Genomic DNA, 15,825 nt, shown 5'->3' with positions numbered 1-15,825 from the left:
GGTGTATGTAGCACACAAATCACTGACTCCACACGGTCTGGTGTTGATCTAACTGCTGTGACCTTCGTCCTTTACTGAACAGCTCCAGAGTGCCTCTCAGGTGTGGTGGTCAGCCTTTTATACTGTCTCTTGCAGGTACTTTCAGGTCTCCCACCACAACGCCCTCTGTGGTGCACCATTGTACTTATTATACATTTAAGGTACCAGGGCGATACACACATCAATACATAACAGCAGGCAGTGACTACTGGGGTGCCGCAGGGCTCAGTGCTGGGACCCCAGTTATTTACAATATACATCAATGATTTAGATGAAGGAATTGTGTAATATCGCCAAGTTTGCAGATGATACTAAGCTGGGTGGCGGTGTGAGCTGTGAGGAGGATGCTAAGATGCTGCAGGTTGAATTGGACAGGTTAGGTGAGTGGGCAAATGCATGGCAGATGCAGTATAATGTGGATAAATGTGAGGTTATCCACTTTAGTGGCAAAAACAGGAAGGCAGAATATTATCTGAATGGTGACAGATTAGGAAAAGGGGAGGTGCAACGAGACCTGGGTGTCATGGTACATCAGTCATTGAAAGTTGGCATGCAGGTATAGCAGGCGGTGAAGAAGGCAAATGACATGTTGGTCTTCATAACTAAGGGATTTGAGTATAAGAGCAGGGAGGTCTTACTGCAGTTGTACAGGGCCTTGGTGAGGCCTCACCTGGAATATTGTGTTCAGTTTTGGTCTCCTAATCTGAGGAAGGACGTTCTTGCTGTTGAGGGAGTACAGCGAAGGTTCACCAGACTGATTCCCGGGATGGCAGGACTGACATATGAGGAGAGACTGGATCTGTATTCACTGGAGTTTAGAAGAATGAGAGGGGATCTCATAGAGACATATAAAATTCTGACGGGACTGGACAGTTTAGATGCAGGAAGAAGGTTCCTGATGTTGGGGAAGCCCAGATCCAGGGGTCATAGTCTAAGGATAAGAGGTAAGCCATTTAAGACCGAGATGAGGAGAAACTTCTTCACTCAGAGAATTGTTAACCTGTGGAATTCTCTACCGCAGAGAGTTGTTGATGCCAGTTCATTGGATATATTCAAGAGGGAGTTAGATATGGCCCTTACGGCTAAAGAGATCAAGGGCTATGGAGAGAAAACAGGAAAGGGGTACAGAGGTGAATGATCAGCCATGATCTTTATTGAATGGCGGCGCAGGCTCGAAGGGTCAAATGGCCTACTCCTGCACCTATTTTCTATGGCTATGTTTCATTTTGAACATGTGATGATTTATTTTTATTTTAGTGCTGTGATAGTGTGTTTTTAAAAGATTCCTATTCTGCTTATGGGATTCCATATGCAAATGAAATTCCATAGGCATAATGCGAATCCCCTTCTGGGATTGTTTGTGCCAGCCCACGTGATCACAGGGACACTTGCGAACCACATGCACCCCGAGGATATGTGGGCCTTTATGCAGATGCATGCCTGCAGGCCCAGGACTGCAAGAGGCTTTGAATGTACAGAGGCACCAGGTAGGTGTAGGGTTTACTTGCGGTACGGAGGCATTCGCCTGTGGGAAGTCTCCGACCGCAATTGCCAGCCCGTGGATAATTGGGATGTGGGGGAAGTATAAGAGAAAAGGAAGTCAATTTTAAGAGACTATTTGACATAAATCCATGATTTAATTCCCAGTGATAAACCATGCCAATTGTTCACAATAGACTGGTTACCAGCATAGAACATGTGAGTGATTCTGTATTCAGTCAGAGAAATAAGAATATCAAAAGCATGACTGGCCCCAGAAGATGATAATGAATACAAGATACATGCCAATTCAGAAAGCTTACAAAATTGCGAGAAAAGAAATGAAAACTCAAAGTAACCCTGAATATAAGTCAGTGACATATGAAAAACAAGAAATTGCATTGAAAGTGCAGTGGCACATGGCTGTCTAAATTAAACTGTAGGTATACACAGAAACAAAGAAATTTACAGCGCAGAAGGAAGCCATTTCGGCCCATCGTGTCCGCGCCGGCCAATAAAGAGCCGCACGGCCCTTGGTCAGCAGCCCTAAAGGTTAAGTATAAACCTATGAACAATGACGGAAAGGCAAAGAGCACCCAGCCCTACCAGTCCGCCTCACCACAACTGCGACACCCCTTATACTGAAACATTCTACACTCCACCCCAACCGGAGCCATGTGATCTCCTGGGAGAGGCAAAATCCAAGTTAAAAACCCATGCCAATTTAGGGAGAAAAAATCTGGGAAAATTCCTCTCCGACCCATCCAGGTGATCAAAACTAGTCCAGGAGATCACCCTGGCCATATTCTATTCCCTGCAGTACTTGCCATTATATCTGCTCCGTCCACATAATATTTCTTCACTGGAATTGGTGGAAAACAAGAAGTATATGAAAGCCTGATGGGAATACGAGTGCTGAAGGCACAAGATTTATCCACTGGGAGAGGGCTATCCCCAAGAGAATTTTGATTTTGATTTTTGAAACCATATTTGGTGCACATTCCAATACTCTGAATCCACATAAACATTGACGTTGCATTTTTCCCATTGAAAAAAGAAGAGACATTTGCTCAATTTTACTGAAATCTACCCTGTCATTTGGGAATTAATTATTTTTCTTTATTTTAAAATAACTTTCTCCCAGTAACAAAAAATGCAAAACATTATCTTGCCAGGGAACATGTTCCATTGATTGATCTCTTGCTCACTGAAATATTGCTACATTAGAATTGAATTTATCTCCTATCAAACGCAGGCCATGTACAATGTTCCCTGTAAGTTTTTTTGGTGCGCGGGCCCTTTAACTGGCTGTGCAGCCCATCCAAATTTTGCACGAGTGATTTTTACAATGCAAAAGCCGGCGAACAGCCGATGCGGGACGTCATAGCAGTGCATTTGGAAAGAGGTGACATGATAGGTCCAAGTCAGCATGGATTTGTGAAAGGGAAATCATGCTTGACAAATCTTCTGGAATTTTTTGAGGATGTTTCCAGTAGAGTGGATAAGGGAGAACCAGTTGATGTGGTATATTTGGACTTTCAGAAGGCTTTCGACAAGGTCCCACACAAGAGATTGATGTGCAAAGTTAGAGCACATGGGATTGGGGGTAGTGTGCTGACATGGATTGAGAACTGGTTGTCAGACAGGAAGCAAAGAGTAGGAGTAAATGGGTACTTTTCAGAATGGCAGGCAGTGACTAGTGGGGTACCGCAAGGTTCTGTGCTGGGGCCCCAGCTGTTTACACTGTACATTAATGATTTAGATGAGGGGATTAAATGTAGTATCTCCAAATTTGCGGATGACACTAAGTTGGGTGGCAGTGTGAGCTGCGAGGAGGATGCTGCGAGGCTGCAGAGCGACTTGCATAGGTTAGGTGAGTGGGCAAATGCATGGCAGATGAAGTATAATGTGGATAAATGTGAGGTTATCCACTTTGGTGGTAAAAACAGAGAGACAGACTATTATCTGAATGGTGACAGATTAGGAAAAGGGGAGGTGCAAAGAGACCTGGGTGTCGTGGTACATCAGTCATTGAAGGTTGGCATGCAGGTGCAGCAGGCGGTTAAGAAAGCAAATGGCATGTTGGCCTTCATAGCAAGGGGATTTGAGTACAGGGGCAGGGAGGTGTTGCTACAGTTGTACAGGGCATTGGTGAGGCCACACCTGGAGTATTGTGTACAGTTTTGGTCTCCTAACTTGAGGAAGGACATTCTTGCTATTGAGGGAGTACAGCGAAGGTTCACCAGACTGATTCCTGGGATGGCGGGACTGACATATCAAGAAAGACTGGATTAACTGGGCTTGTATTCACTGGAGTTCAGAAGAATGAGAGGGGACCTCATAGAAACATTTAAAATTCTGACGGGGTTAGACAGGTTAGATGCAGGAAGAATGTTCCCAATGTTGGGGAAGTCCAGAACCAGGGGTCACAGTCTAAGGATAAGGGGTAAGCCATTTAGGACCGAGATGCGGAGGAACTTCTTCACCCAGAGAGTGGTGAACCTGTGGAATTCTCTACCACAGAAAGTTGTTGAGGCCAATTCACTAAATATATTCAAAAAGGAGTTAGATGAGGTCCTTACTACTAGGGGGATCAAGGGGTATGGCGAGAAAGCAGGAATGGGGTACTGAAGTTTAATGTTCAGCCATGAACTCATTGAATGGCGGTGCAGGCTAGAAGGGCCGAATGGCCTACTCCTGCACCTATTTTCTATGTTTCTATGTTTCTATGTCACAGACACTGCACATCCGTGCGGCCACACAGCTTCAGGAAACATTGGCCGTGTCTGGTTCACCTGTTCTAGACAAGGTGAAACAGCTCATCATGGTCTACATTATTTAGTTCCTTTTCAATCAGAAAATCAGCATAGAAACATAGAAAATAGGTGCAGGAGTAGGACATTTGGCCCTTCGAGCCTGCACCACCATTCAATAAGATCATGGCTGATCATTCACCTCAGTACCCCTTTCCTGCTTTCTCTCCATACCCCTTGATCCCTTTAGCCGTAAGGGCCATATCTAACTCCCTCTTGAATATTTCTAACGAACTGGCATCAATAATTCTCTGCGGTGGGGAATTCCACAGGTTAACAACTCTGACTGAACAAGTTTCTCCTCATCTCAGTCCTAACTGGCTTACCCCTTATCCTTGGACTGGGTCCCCGGGTTCTGGACTTCCCCAACATCGGGAACATTCTTCCTGCATCTAACCTGTCCAGTCCCATCAGAATTTTATATGTTTCTATGAGATCCCCTCTCATCCTTCTAAACTCCAATGAATACAGGCCCAGTTGATCCAGTCTCTCCTCATATGTCAAGTCCTGCCATCCTGGGATTCAGTTTGGTGAACCTTCGTTGCACTCCCTCAATAGCAAGAACGTCCTTCCTCAGATTAGGAGACCAAAACTGAACACAATATTCCAGGTGAAGCCTCACCAAGGCCCTGTACAACTGCAATAAGACCTTCCTGCTCCTATACTCAAATCCCCTCGCTATGAAGGCCAACATACCATTTGCCTTCTTCACTGCCTGCTATACCTGCATGCCAACTTTCAATGACTGATGTACAATGACACCCAGGTCTCGTGGCACCTCCCCTTTTCCTAATCTGCCACCATTCAGATAATATTCCGCCTTCGTGTTTTTGCCCCCAAAGTGGATAACCTCACATTTATCCACATTATATTGCATCTGCCATGCATTTGCCCATTCACCTAACCTGTCCAAGTCACCCTGCATCCTCTTAGCGTCCTCCTCACAGCTCACACCGCCACCCAGCTTAGTATCATCCGCAAACTTGGAGATATTACACTCAATTCCTGCATCTAAATCATTAATGTATATTGTAAATAGCTGGGATCTCAGCACTGAACCCTGCAGCACCCCGCTAGTCACTGTCTGCCATTCTGAAAAGTACCCGTTTATCCCGACTCTCTGCTTCCTGTCTGCCAACCCGTTCTCTATCCACATCAGTACATTATCCCCAATGCCATGTGCTTTAATTATGCACACCAATCTCTTGTGTGGGACCTTGTCAAAAGCCTTTTGAAAGTCCAAATACACCACATCCACTGGTTCTCCCTTGTCCACTCTATTAGTTACATCCTCAAAAAATTTCAGAAGATTTGTCAAGCATGATTTCCCTTTCACAAATCCATGCTGACTTGGACCGATCCTGTCACTGCTTTCCAAATGCGCTGCTATTTCATCTTTAATAATTGATTCCAACATTTTCCCCACTACTGCTGTCAGGCTAACCGGTCTATAATTCTCCGTTTTCTCTCTCCCTCCTTTTTTAAAAAGTGGTGCTACATTAGCCACCCTCCAGTCCATAGGAACTGATCCAGAGTTGATAGACTGTTGGAAAATGATCACCAATGCATCCACTATTTCTAGGGCCACTTCCTTAAGTACTCTGCAATCACATCACCTCTGAGCCTGGTCTTTTCCAGAGAACATGCCTAATTGCTCCTCATAATCCAAACCCTTCATCCCCATAATCATTCTGGATGTTCTCTTTTGTACCCTTTCAATTGCTCCAATTTTGTACTAAGGCGACCAGAACTGTATGCAGTGTTCTAAGTCCAGTTGTACAAACGGGTTAAGTGGCAGGACTACTTCACTATTTTCACTCAATGTGAACCTTTTAATACATTCCCGATTCCCAACATCTCATTTGCTTCACTCATTGACAATAATATGAAGCTATCGCAACAATGCTGAGTGGCAATCAGGACTCCCAGATCTCTTTCATCTTCCATTCACATGGTTTTCTTTCCAATTAAGTAATTGTCCCTTCCTGGATTTTTTTAGCCAACAGTAAATGGTCAGCAGTAAGTTTAGAATTATGTATATTCCTTCCAAATGCTTGTATCCCTCCCACAGCCTTCATGGCAACCAATAGTGCATTTCTTGAGGGGAGAGGTCAGAGATAATGCTCCCCAAAAAATTAAGAAATTTTACATTAAAAATGGTACATTCTGTTTTACACACTTTCCTACTTCATAATTGATAGATCCTGAATGAAAATAAAGTGACATTTAAGCTTTCAATAAATTCGGCAGACAGACCCAGCTACCTCGATGGTCAATTTCCCCTTCATAGGGACACTCTCTCCCTCCAACCCTCCTTTCTATAATTCACAAACACTCTACAATCCCCTACAATCATCCATCCAAACAATTCATTGAGGCATTACACCAATCTGACTGAGTTCAGTGACAATGTACACCCTCCAATCCCCCATCGCTCAATGGAAATGAAAATCGGCAGAAATTTATCAGTAGCGACTGATCTGATAGCACCCATTTTAGACTATCACCCAAAGTCAATATTATCCCGACACAGTGTGAGCACAAAGTTTTATAGGGACTATCATGGCACCACTTAATAGCTCACAACCAGATTACATCATAGGAGCTTAAAATACTTTTTTTTATTGGTGGTTGGCTTCATTTTAGATTCCACTGAATATTTGCTAAAACAGTCATTACTGGGAACTGACACGGTGTAAACAATCAAATGCACCCAAGAGGAGAACTTAGATGTAGCTCCTAACAATGTGCCTTAACATCAGTCTCAGAGGAACAGCCACTTCTGTACCAGTGTGAATTGTTGGAGTTTCCACTCATCTAAAAACTGGGTTGAAACTACCTAAATTCATTTCACACAGAGCCTAACAGCTAGCATACGGAGGAAAACTGCGTGCTAATTACTTTGGGCTGAATCGGAAACCAGCTCCCAGGGGTGAAGTGCTAATCGACTGAACTTTTTAATAAGGATCTGGTGGTACCAAACCTGTCTACCTTCCAGGTGTAGCATGATTTTCTGGATGTCTCATAGACAGTCGTAAGGAGCACATATAAAATATGCTGAACAACAAAAATTGAATTTGAAAATAAACAAACATTTTTCTAATGACTGGAGTTAAACTGCTTTGAGAGCATTGAGTGTTTGTCTTGTTTACACTGTAAACTCAACAGAACACCAGGACTGATAAGATTGTGAAAGTAAAACTATTGAAAAAAAGAGAAAAAAATTGCTTTTCTTATTGTGGCAGAGGCTCGGTTATCATGGTAAGAGGTTGGCTGTTGGGACAACAGTGCTGAGTTTGCACCACTGGGCAATTTTGGCAGATGCAAGCATTAAAGCAGAATGTAGGTCAGAGCTGATGACTATGTTTAGAATATAAGTACAAAGAGCAGGAGTATGCCATTTGGCCCCTTGAGCCTTCTCCGCCATTCAATAAGATCATGGCTGATCTGATCTTGGCCTCAACTCCACTTTCCTGCCCGCTCCCCATAACCCTAAGGTTTCCAACGCGAGCTGTTCCAAGTGTGCGATGGCTTCGAGGTGGGCGATTGGGTGAAGTCATCAGGATGCAGGTCGCCGTTTGGAACGTGGGCAGGAGCATCGGCGGAGCCCTGGCATAGCAGAGGAGCGGGAAGGACACGGCGGAGGTGCGGCAAATGATCGAGCTGGAGGAGTGATGAGGGATCGTGGCTGAGATTTGGTGGGTGATTGTGACGGAGGTCCGGCAAATGTTTAGTGCGAGGTGTGGTGGGAGATCGTGGCGTCGAGTGTTTAGTGGCGGAAGAACGCTGAGAGATCGTGACGGAGGTACGGCAAGCGTTTTGTGGCGGAGGAGCAGCGAGAGATCGTGGAGGAGGTGCGGCAAATGACGGTATGGGGCCCAGAAGAGCCGAAGGCCCAGGGGCAGCACGGGCCAGCCCACACTGCGATGTGTGCGCGCACTAGGTCCATGCAGCACACTCAAATTCGATGGCACGGCTTGTTTTTTGCGCACTAAATGGGCACCCATTAATGTAACCTTTAAGCTGCGCAGCTTTGCATATGAAAATAAGGGTCCAACACTTATTTGAAGCACCCTCTGCATTATTGGTTTTGTTATGTATTTAACCCTTTGCAACCTAATCACACCACCACCAGAGGGCCTACCTGTTGGAGTCCCAAGGGATCCCAGCATCCCTTGGGAGCAATGTATATAAGCAGGCCACCCACGAGGTACCTGCACTCTGGAGTCTTATTAAAGAAGCTAAGGTCATACTTGCCCATTGCTAACAGTACTCAGTTTCATCCTTTATTATGAGTGTATTAATTGGTGACGAGGTAACGAACAATCACGTGAAAATGTAAAGGATAGTTGGTATCCTGGAGAAGTTCTCAGAAGGGGATGATTGGAAGGCCTTCGTGGAGAGACTCGACCAATACTTTGTGGCCAACGAGCTGGAAGGGGATGAGAACGCTACCAAACAAAGAGCGATCCTCCTTACTGTCTGTGGGGCAACAATCTATGGCCTCATGAAGAATCTTCTAGCTCCGGTAAAACCAACATCTAAATCCTATGAAGAATTGTGTACGCTGGTCCGGGAGCACCTAAATCATAAGGAAAGCGTTTTGATGGCGAGTTATCGGTTCTACTCGTGTCAACGGTCGGAGGGCCAGGAAGTGGCGAGCTATGTCGCCGAAATGCCTTGCAGAACATTGCGAATTTGAGGGATTCCTAGAACAAATGCTGAGAGACTTTGTTGTACTGGACATTAGCCATGAGGTAATCCTTCGCAAACTGTTGACTGTTGAAACTCTGAATCTAAGCAAAGCCATAATGATAGACTAGGCATTTATGTCCACCAGCGACAACACCAAACAGATTTCGCAGAGTAGAGAGGTTTCGGCCAGTATTGTGCACAAAAAAACCTTAATTTTCGAGCAAACATATACATGGCAGAACGTGCACGCAGGCTGCTGCTGCACGACCTCAGATGACCCAAAGTCCGCCATCAATCGTTAATGCGAGGCAGTTAACATCTTGTTAGCGATGTGAAGGTGATCATCGGGCCCATCAATGCCGCTTCAAGCACTATGCGTGCAACGGCTGCAGAACAATGGGATACCTCTAGCGAATGTGCAAACCAACACGTTGCAGAGGAAGATCGATCCACTGTGGATCAGGCTGAATTGGAGACTCGTACCGAGGAGGCAGAAGTGTGCGGGATACACACATTCACCACGAAATGTCCACCAATAATGTTGAAAGTTGAACTGAACAGAATTCCAGTATCTATGGAACTGGACACGGGTGCGAGTCAGTCCATAATGAGCAAAAAGGCCTTCGACAGGCTGTGGTGCAACAAGGCACACAGGCCCAAGCTCAGCCCCATTCACACCAAACTAAGGACTTACACCAAGGAACTAATCCCTGTAATTGGCAGTGCAGAAGCCAAAGTCTCCTATGATGGAGCAGTACATGAACTCCCGCTGTGGATCGTGCCAGGGGATGGCCCCACACTGTTTGGCAGAAGCTGGCTGGGAAAAATCCGCTGATAATGGGACAACATCCGAGCGCTTTCGTCCGTCGACAACAACTCATGTGCCCAGGTTCTGAGCAGATTTCCATCGTTGTTCGAGCCAGGCATTGGAAGCTTCTCGGGGGCGAAAGTGCAGATCCATTTCGTTCCCGGTACATGACCCATCACCACAAGGCACGGGCGATATCATATATGATGCGTGAGAAAGTGGAAATTGAGCTGGACAGGCTGCAGCGAGAAGGCATCATCACGCCAGTGGATTTCAACGAGTGGGCCAGTCCGATTGTCCCAGTACTTAAAGAGGATGGCACGGTCAGAATTTGTGGGGACTATAGTTACGATTAACCATTTTTTAACTACAGGACCAGTACCCACTACCCAAGGCAGACGACCTATTTTCGATCCTGGCTGGAGGGAAGACGTTCACCAAGTTGGACCTGACCTCGGCCTACATGACGCAGGAGCTGGAGGAGTCTTCAAAAGGCCTCCCCTGCATCAACACGCACAAAGGTCTGTTCATCTATAACAGATGCCCGTTCAGGATTCGGTCGGCCGCGGCAATCTTCCAATGGAACATGGAGAGCCTGCTAAAGTCAGTTCGCGCATCGTGGTTTTCCAGGACAACATACTGGTTACAGGTCGGGATACCATTGAACACTTGAAGAATCTGGAAGAGGTTCTTAGTCGGTTGGATCGCGTGGGGCTCAGGTTGAAACGCTCGAAGTGTGTTTTCCTGGCGCCGGAGGTTGAGTTCTTGAGAAGAAGAATCGCAGCAGACGGCATCAGACCCACCGACGTCAAGACGGAGGCCATCAAGAATGCGCCGAGACCACAGAACGTGACGGAGCTGCGGTCGTTCCTGGGACTCCTTAACTATTTCGGTAATTTCCTACCAGGTTAAGCAACCTGCTAGAACCCCGACATGTGCTAATGCACAAGGGAGGCGACTGGGTATGGGGGAATTCACAAGAGGCTGCTTTTGAGAAAGCCAGAAATCTGTTGTGTTCAAACAAACTACTTGTCCTGTATAACCCGTGTAAATGATTAGTGCTAGCTTGCGATGCATCGTCATACGGGGTCGGGTGCGTGTTACAACAGGCTAATGAATCGGGGATCTTGCAACCAGTCGCTTATGCGTCCAGGAGTTTGTCCAAGGCCAAAAGGGCCTACAGCATGATTGAAAAAGACGCTCTGGCGTGCGTTTACAGGGTAAAGAAAATGCACCAGTACTTGATTGGCCTCAAGTTCAAGCTTGAAACTGACCACAAGCCGCTTATATCGCTGTTCTCTGAGAGCAAAGGGATTAACACCGATGCCTCTGCCCGCATCCAAAGATGGGCACTCACGCTGTCGGCATACAACTACGTAATCTGCCACAGATCGGGCAGAGAGAACTGCGCTGATGCTCTCAGCGGAGAAGCAGGAGGCGATTAAACGTTCCACAGGCGCAAAGACTAAATGTCCTTGCAGGCAGACTGTCTATTGTGGGGTAATCGCGTGTTCTTGCCTAAGAAAGGCAGAGATACATTCATTTGTGAGCTGCACAGCACCCATCCAGGCATTGTAATGATGAAAGCCATAGCCCGATCCCATGTGTGGTGGCCCAGCATTGACTCAGATTTAGATGTGTGAGTCAGTGCAACACTTGCTCTCAGCTGAGCAATGCACCCAGTGAGGCACCGCTAAGTTTGTGGTCGTGGCCCTCCAAACTGTGATCGAGGATCCACGTGGACTATGAGGGCCCATTTCTAGGTAAAATGTTCTTGGTTGCCGTGGATGTTTATTCAAAATGGATTGAATGTGCAATAATGTCTGTAAGCACGTCCACTGACACCATCGAAAGCCTACGAGCCATGTTTGCCATGCACGGCCTGCCTGATGTCCTAGTCAGTGACAATGGGCCGTGTTTCACCAGTGCTGACTTCAAGGAATTCATGACCCGCAATGGGATCAAGCACGTCACATCTGCTCCATTCAAGCCTGCATCCAACGGCCAGGCAGAACGGGCAGTTCAGACCATCAAGCAAAACTTGAAACGCGTGTCAGAAGGCTCCCTGCAGACCTGACTGTCCCGAGTACTGCTCAGCTACCACACCAGACCCCACTCACTCACCGGGGTTCCCCCAGCCGAGCTGCTCATGAAAAGGGCGCTCAAAACAAGGCTCACTCTTGTCCACCCTGATCTCCATGATCATGTGGAGGTCAAACGGCATCAACAAAGTATGCACCATGACTGTGCAAATTTGTCACGCGATATTGAGGTCAAGGACCCTGTGTTTGTACTCAATTATGGACATGGTCCCAAATGGCTCGCTGGCACAGTCACAGCCAACGAGGGGAGTAGGGTACTTCAGATTAAATTGGCCAATGGATTAACGTGCAGAAAACATTTGGACCAAATCAAATTGCGGTTCACCAACAGCTACAAACAACCCGAAGAAGACACCACCAACTTTGACCCTCCAACACACACACACAAGTGCCAACCGACATCATGGTTGACCACGAAGCCGAACTCACCAGCCCCAGCAGCCCGGCAAGGCCGGCTGCCCAGCAGCCCAGTGAAGAACTAACCAACTCACCCACACCCGCATTTATACCGAGACGATCGACAAGGGAGCGAAAAGCCCCAGATCGTCTAACCCTGTAAATAAGTGTACTATTAACTTTATGAGGGAGTGATGTTATGTATTTAACCCTTTGCAATCTGTATCACAGCACCACCAAAGGGTCTACCTGTTGGAGTCCCAAGGGATCCCAGCATCCCTTGGGAGCACAGTATATAAGCAGGCCATCCACGAGGTACCTGCACGCTGGAGTCTTATTAAAGGAGCTAAGGTCACACTTGCTCATTGTTCACAGTACTCAGCTTCATCCTTTATTATGAGTATATCAGGTTTAGTCTGAGGCAGCCAGCGCTGACTGCATTTAGGAAAACCAGGTCTACCTGTGGCCTAAACAGCTATCCTTAAAGGGACCATTGCAGGCCACCAACCAAAAGGTTACATTTGTTAAAAATACTTACCTGAGTGTAGAGCCGGGAGGAGCAGGATTGTTCCCCCTGACTCCACATTAAAATCGCAGGTTGCTGCCAGCCACCCGCTTCTACATAAATTTAACATTACCTCCCCGCTCCATTGTCCACATCCTATCCTGTGGAGCACCCCACTCATTTGTTACTCTGTCCCCTCCATTAGCTCCGTGACCACCAAAACCTAGACTTTAAAATCCTCATTTGACCCTTTATGGTCTGACCCCTCCCAGTCTCTATTGCCTTACCTAGTCTGGTGCCCCAGTTCACATCCACCACTTGTCCAACTCTGACCTAGACTGCATGCCCCTCCCTCCACTCCGTCATTGGCACCGAAGACCTTAGCCGTCATGGCCCTGCAACCGGAATTCTCTTCCTGTGGCCCTCCACATTCCTACGTCTCTCCCCACCTTGATAGGTCTCTTCAAAACAGATCTCTTTCATAAAACCTTTGGCTGTCTTACCTAATTCCTACTTAGTGTCTAACTCACCTGCCTTGGTATGTTTTGCCACCATGTATTTACCCACACTGCATGGGCATGCACAGCATGTGGCTATTTGTGGAGGGTATATTAAATATGAGTTTAGATTTAGTATGTTAGCAATAGAACTAACAGAAAGATATCCTAAACCCACGACTTATACCACCTAGAAGAACAAAGGCAGCAGGTACATGAGAACACCATCACCTCCAAGTTCCTCTCCAAATGACACACCATCCTGACTTGGAAATATAGCGCCGTTCCTTCAAAGTCACTGGTTCAAAATCCTGGAACTCCCTCCCCAAAAGCGCTGTAGGAGTACTTTCACTACACGGACTGCAGCGGTTCAAGAAGGCAGCTCACTACCACCTTCTCAAGGGCAATTAAGGATGGGCAATTAATGTTGGCCTTGCCAGCAATGCCCACATCCCGTGAATGAATAAAAAAAATGATCTGTGAGGAGACAGGTCAACTCACACATGTCATATTTAAGGCATTAATGCATTCTGGCAATTTTCCTTTTCACAGCACAATGACATCGCCTCACCAACCAGAAACTTTAAAAATATTTTATATGCTTTTGTAAAATAATAACAGCATTGAACTAGTATGGAAGGTCAGGGACTGCATAGAGTCTTGATCTGCATCCTATCTATTCAGTCTGTTCTAGTGTGTTGTGTCTATGAGTCACCCTTGGGCAGAAATCCAATTTTAACAGAATGTAATATCCTGGAGAAATGTTTCACAATTTAAAACAAATCATAGGAAAATAGCATTCTCTGCTCTTCACTATTTTAAGCGAGTTGTCATTTCCCCTCACCCCCAAATGTTCCTCTATAATATGAGAGAAAGAAAGTTGTTTAAATTCCATTGCAGTGGTGAAACAGCTGCCTTTATGTTTAGCCTGCATACCACGGATGACTGGACAGTTGATTCCCGACAGCCTACATTCACAGAGCTGAAATCTGCAGATCAATTGTTAAAAAAAAACTTGCATTCTTTTTCCAAGTAAAAAAAGAAGTTTGGTACAAAGACATTCTGAAAAGTATTGAAACTTTTATCACTTACTCCAAGCACCTTAAGAAGTGTTTCTTTCTCTTCTGCACGCAGGATCTTCACAGTTGCTACAGGAAACTGCAGCTGTGGTGAATTTACATTGTTACAGACTCAATTTAACACAGCCACAGTTTGGTGCTTTCCTCTCAGCATTTACACAGTGCTAAGACAGGAGAGGATTACATAAGAACTGGCTGGACTATTCTCCTGTTTTCCTGTTTATGATGTCACATCCTGAGACAACCCCCGATTGCATCTGTTAATCTTTTTGGGGCTTTAAAAAAAAATATCCTTAAAGAGATAGTTCCCTAGTTTTATTTGGCTCCGTGGAAAGGAACTTAGAGTCAAGGAAGTAGAAGGAATGACGTGGTTTCATCAACTACTTCAGCATAAAACAAAAAAAATTTCATTTATAAGGCTTCTTCATTTTCATCCACTTTAACTGTTAAACATCAGAACAGGCAGGTCAGGGTGACAGAGGACAAGGCACCACACCCGTGCCAAGTCCGCTTCTTCCCATGTGTTTTAGAAAATACACAGCAGTTTGCAAGCTCATACAAGTTATATGATCAATCTGTAAATAGACTGATCCATTTGATACCAGTGTTAAGAGGAAGTGCACCCACCAAGACAATGCTTTAGCCATCTGCAACAGTGCCATTCACTGAACACTAGCAGCTGAAATGCACATCAGCATTAACCCATGTAAAAAGGCATTTGTAATTGTGATATCTTCTCTACGACATCACAAACACACACAGACTACAAGGTGGCTCCATTACTTCATGTGACTTTTATTGTATTTACAGCAGCAGTTGCATTACCACAGTAGTCCACTAGGTGGAGCTCTATATTACAGTAATATTTGTGTGGCAGAGGAAAATCCACATCCAATCTAATAAAAAATCTTAGGTCTGCTTGCACTTCGTGTCTGTACAACCTGCCTTCCTGTTATCACATTTTTGTTACAATTTTTGTGTCAACCTATTACAAAGTCCACATAGGTAAACACCTCAATGACGTACAGTCTGGCCACCATGTTCCCACTAATTGTTTGAAACATTTTCTGAAATCTTTCTCACTACCATTTTTTTCTCAGTAACTCTTCAAAATAAGGGTTTAAACAAAATGTTAAAATTCAAAAAAATATGTACAGGTTGAACCTCCCTTATCTGGCACCCTTGGGACCCAGCCTGGCCCGAACGAGGGATTTTGCCAGATGAGGGGAGGTCACATGCTTGGGTGGACTGCGCCTTTAAGTGCTGTTGCAGGGGTAAGTGTGTGTGTGTGCAGATTGACTGGACCAACTGTCAGTCAGTCAGCTAATCAGTGTGCAGGGGGCCCCGAAGAGTCAGCGGGCCCCGGCAGGCCTCAGAAGAGTCGGTGAGAAAGAGTCGGCGGGCCCCGGCGG

General features: G+C 45.8%; 1 protein-coding gene across 1 annotated transcript in view; it reads right to left on the bottom strand.

Moving 5' to 3' along the window:
* LOC139268485 (MOB kinase activator 3C-like) overlaps window positions 1–14,446 on the bottom strand; it is a 110,218-nt gene extending 95,772 nt beyond the window's left edge. The window contains exon 1 of the mRNA XM_070886716.1: window positions 14,427–14,446. The gene's annotated coding sequence lies outside the window, so the exon portion shown is untranslated. The remainder of the gene's footprint in view (window positions 1–14,426) is intronic.
* Between the last annotated feature and the right edge of the window lie 1,379 nt (window positions 14,447–15,825).

Source organism: Pristiophorus japonicus, chromosome 8 (genome assembly GCF_044704955.1).
Source record: "Pristiophorus japonicus isolate sPriJap1 chromosome 8, sPriJap1.hap1, whole genome shotgun sequence".
NCBI classification, from domain to species: domain Eukaryota; kingdom Metazoa; phylum Chordata; class Chondrichthyes; family Pristiophoridae; genus Pristiophorus; species Pristiophorus japonicus.
Note: the sequence above shows the minus strand (reverse complement) of the source record. Positions and strands in the feature narration are given on the sequence as shown.